Source organism: Triticum dicoccoides, chromosome 1A (genome assembly GCF_002162155.2).
Source record: "Triticum dicoccoides isolate Atlit2015 ecotype Zavitan chromosome 1A, WEW_v2.0, whole genome shotgun sequence".
NCBI classification, from domain to species: Eukaryota; Viridiplantae; Streptophyta; class Magnoliopsida; order Poales; family Poaceae; genus Triticum; species Triticum dicoccoides.
The window spans coordinates 35,360,687-35,365,966 of record NC_041380.1 but is presented as its reverse complement, the minus strand read 5'-3'; positions in this window follow the sequence as shown (position 1 = coordinate 35,365,966).

Sequence of the window (5,280 nt, the reverse complement as noted above, 5' to 3'; positions counted from 1 at the left end):
GGCTGGGCACCCGGGGGTCACGGCCCGGGTACCCGGAGGCAAGGGCCAGCGCCCAGCGGGGTGGCCGGGCACCCGGGGCCAGTTGGCCGGGCACCCGGGGCGGCGGGCAGCGCCCAGGCTGGGGCAGCCGGGCACCCGGGGCAGCCAGGTCCAGCAACACCCGGCGGCCGGGCACCCGGGGACGTAGGGGTCGGGCACCCGGGGTGTCCAGTGGCTCCACTCCTTCGTGCCCATCTTCCTTCTCCTTCCTCCGTGTGTCTCCGGGTGAACTTGGTGTTTCCTCCGTGCTACATCGTGACGCTCTCTGAGGCACCTAAGAATGCACAACACGTCTCTTTAAGGTAGAATCCCATTCTCAAGTGAATCCAGACGAAACTCCGAGAGGAAAGAGTTAACCTCGGTTTCGATGGTGCGTGCGTGAGCTCTTGTCGCAGGTCCTCTCCGTGCTTGCGGTGGCGGGGTGACGTCCATGGTGATGGTCGAAGGATGCTCCGCATCATCTCCCCCCCCCCTTGGGAGAGATCCGTCCACGGATCGTGATCTTCATCACCATGGTAACAAGATGGCGTCACCGTGTAGAAGTGGACAACCACCAAGCACTTGTCATGTGGAAGCTCGAAATGGTCACTCTCCAATGTCGCACCGTCTTGTAATTCCTTCAAAAGGAGCAAAGATAACAAGCACTTGGAAAAACAAATGTGGTTGGCATTAAAGCAAAACCAAGCATTCAAGAGGTGATTCACCCAACAAGTGTTGTCATCAAGCATAGCATATGCTTTGACGAAGAAGAGTGGCATGGCATTCTAGCATCTAAGTTGAGCACATGGAAAAGCATCATGGAAACAAGCATGTAAATGTGAGGTAGAGATGATGCACATATCTGTGGCAAGAGAATAAGCATCTACCCCAAGTTCAGAGAAAGCATGCATAAGACTCTCAATGAACGGTCTATGGTAGGCATAAGAGTCATCCACAACACCAAAGAAGATGATATGTCTAAACACAAGCAAGTGCAAGACAATCCAAGCATAATGTGCATAGGTTGTGGTGAAGAAAGTGAGACACTCAACACAAATGATATAGCCATTTTGGAACATGTGCGAGGCAATCAAGTCGTGCAAACTAGTGGAGCGAAGATGCAACACACTAGAGGAAATCATGGCAATCATATCATGGGAGCAAATAATAGGCATAGACAATGCACATGACATATCACAAGTACGAACACAAACCAAGATCATTGTATCATCATAGGCATGGGGCAAATAGCAAACATGGCAATAACAAGCAATATCTCCACCAAGCTTGCAAATACACAAACAAGTAGGAGAATCAATCATCATGTGTAATGCAAAGCATGGGTCACAAATGCATGGCAAAGGCATAGCAATGAGCATACAATGCAAAGTGAACATGGCAAGATGGGCATATATTATGTAGTGTACGATAACCCATAACCATGTGAGAGCCATGTAGAAGAAAAGCGCGAAGTCTTTGCGCGAAGAGAGCGGTGGGAAAGGCAATCCATGGGATCCCAAGTCATCATTGCTCTCTAGTGCTCGTTTTGTCAACTCGTGGGATTGCGAAGTTGACAAGTATTCATGTGTACCTACACAAAGGAGACACAAACCAAAGAAATTATGTTCGTGGTAAATGTACACATCATCCATCATGACGTGTATGTGCATGTGTGAGTTAGCACAAGATAAGCATCGGTCAAAGAAATTTGATGCATGGTATAAGAACATGTCATCCATCATGAAAGAATAGTTGTTATGTATGACACGATGGGTACACAAATCGAGAATGCAATTATATGGCACATCAATATCATTTTCATTCATGGGAAGCATATTGTGCACACAAGTAGTGGGATCATGCAAAGTATGGAATGCATCAAAATCTCCTAATATGTATGAGGAAACTATGGGGGTCTCCTCATGAGCAATAGTGGAAACATCATATGGAGAATATGAACTACATCCAAAACAATGCATATTTGGAACAATGTGATCATGGCATGGCATAGTAGATGAATTGCACAAATAATGTAAATGAAGCATGGCAATATCATCACAAGAAAAACAAATGCCAATAACCATGGGCTTGTCATCTATGCCATATGTGCAAATTGGGTTGATGTTGATGGCATATGCATAGTCACTATGAAGAGATTGCAAATATGACATATTGTTGATCTCATGCATAGCATATGACAAGTCAAGCGGATTGTCAAACATGATGTGACCAAGAGAATTATCACAAGAAATCCTATGTAACATGGCATCACAACTAATAGACTCCACATGGCAATCATCAGACTCATCATAAATGGGTAAATCATCGCATGGGGAAATTACACTAGCATGAAGCATGACAATAGGTGGAGCAACATCATGCAAGCAATCAATGTCAAGAACGTCCACTAGTGGGACAAGAGCATCACCTTCACCTATGTTACCTTTCTCGTTCCACTCAAGTGGTGTAGGTGAGGTGGGAAAGACCAACGCGTGGTCAACTTCATCATCGTGATGGAACCATGTGGGGGTGCATCATAGTCCACCATGGCCATCGTCTTGTCCATAGGAAGGATGAAGTCGTGGCGGATCGGCGCATCATCATATATGGGACCTAGAACCAAATGAGAAGACACAATAGAGGTAGAGGTCAAGTTGTTAGAAATGCAAATGGGCTCACGTGCCCTATCAACTTCCTCACTCTCTCTATGTGGTGGTGGCTCACTCACTCCCTCAAGGTAGGTGCACTCAATGTCACATATGGTGGAGTCACTCATCTCACTCAAGTGGTGGGGGTTGTGGCTCTCCTCACATGGGAATTGTGGCAACTCATCATATATGGGGCTAGTGGTGAATTCACTCTCACTCTCAATATGGTGGCACAAGTCACTCAACTCATCATACGTCGCCGTGGTCGAAGGGAAAATCCCATGCTCAACCATCTCATAGTCGTCGTCGTGGATGAAGGCCGAAGATGGCACATCATCACTCTCGTCATGGATGAAGGCCGAAGATGGCACATCATCGCTCTCGTCATGGATGAAGACCGAAGATGGCACATCATCACTCTCCTCCATGACCGAAGGGAAAATCCCATGCTCGATCATGTCGTCACCGTCATCGTGGATGAAGGACGATGTAGGCGTACTCGTCGGAGGTAGGCGAAGATGCCGTACGTCCAAAGGCGAAGATGCCTTGATAACACTTGGCGAAGATGCCGAAGTGGTGGTAGTAGTCGTAGCTCCGTCTTGGTGGTGCTTGTCTTGCGGTCTTCTCTTGTGCTCATGAAGTTTGGCCAAAGCTTGATGTAGAGCTTTTTGGGACTTGTAGGTGTACGCATTGCGAGCATCATCATCTTGATGGTGTTCTAGTGCTTGAGCTCGATGACGTTCCGAAGATTGGCCACTTGAGCGTCGCCGCCTTGAAGATGACGAAGGGGAAGGAGACTTGTAGTTGGCTAACATGTCGCGGACTTGATCCCTTTGTTCCGCCAACTTGGTGTCGATGTAGTCCCTTGTCCGTGCTTCACGTTGATGAATGTCGGCGGTGAGTCACTCAATGCCTCGCATTGCTCGTTGTAGTCCGAAGATGGGCGTTTTGGTGATGTAGTTGTTCACGCCGTCGTTGTCCTGGAAGACCGGAGATGAAATGCCTTGCCTATCCATCACAAGACTCGAGCAAATGTGAGTAGGAAATGAGATAAACAATATCAATTTACCTTTTCCCAAAGTTGAGGATGTATCCCATTTCACTCAATGTGAGATGAAACAATAGTGGAATTGGTACCGGACTTGTTCACTCACACCTATCAAGTAAAGCTTATGGAGGAGCTCGGTGAGGATAGTGGCACAAAAATTTGATGCAAAATGTTAGCAAGAGTCAATAATGTTGGAAAAGATTCACAAATTCGCAAGTGAAACAAGTAGACCAATAGCAATATGTGGCATACAGAAACACACACACGGATAGATAGATGGGGTCGTGCAACCAAGGAAAGAGCACAAAATGTGGAATCCATGGAAAACGCTCGTGTTGCACAACTCAAGAGAGACGCTAGCACGATTGCTCAATAGGCGGATACGACACTTGTGCACAACCTAGAAGATGCAAAATGTATGAGCTTCCTATCCCGAGTATGCTATGTGTATGATGTTCCGGTGTTTCGCACACGATGATCCAAGATGATCAATATGTAGTATGGTATGCAATGTGGCGATGCTATGGCTCTTGCTTACAAGCTCTTTGCTCTCTTTTCCTTTTTGCTTAAAAGCTTATTCTTTTTTTTGATATGGCCACTTATGTGAAATGCACAAACCAAGATAGCAATTGTGTATATGCGGGAACAATCTTGTGACACAAGGGATGATATGATGATACCAAGATGATACCAATATGATATGGTATGTATGCAATGGAAGGTACGGATCACTAATGTGCACAAGTAACATTGCTGGCAATACTCAAAGGCTAGTCTCCATAGGTAAGTGACGCAAAATGGGTTAAGGGGTTAACAATGTAATGACAAGAATGTACAATGAAGGGATACCATGATACCAAGATGATATAGAGGTTACCGTTCTTGCTTACGGTTAGGGTGTCAAATTGGTGAAGTGGTCAATGTCGAAGACGACCTCGTGGCGATGATGAGTGGCGGTGTTCTTGATGTAGATACCAAGATGATGTAGACCTGTCCCTAAGTAGCCGAAACACCTTAGGAAATGGTAAAAACCGAAAACTCAAAATCTCCAAAGGCAAATGTCAAATGGCGGTGGCGGAATGCGTTGGTGATTCCGGAGTTAGCAATGGGGAAGTGGTGGTGGTGGGTGATGATGAAACAACCGTCCCTAAGTAGCCGAAACACCTTAGGAGACTCAAGTCACCACTCAGGCAACCACAAATGCTATATGGATCCAAAAATGGGTTAGGTTGCGGAAAGTTATGGTGGTTTGCGTGGATGATATGGTTGATGGCCTATGCAAAGATGTCAAAATGCCAAATTTTTTTATGGGGTCAAATGGTGTTGGAACCTATCTAGGTGGATAGGGGATATTAATAGCTACTCAATGAGCTAAAGAACGCGAAAATCGGACTCCGGGAGCGAAAGTTATGGCCGAAATGGTAAAGTGCACGTGGCTGATTCTGGGGGGGTGTGGGTACCCGGGGTTTGGGGGTGCGGGTGCCCGGGGTGGGTAGGGGCAAACAGCCCGAGGGTGCGGGCACCCGGGGTGGTCAGCGGGGGGTGCACGGGGGGTCCGGGTGCCCG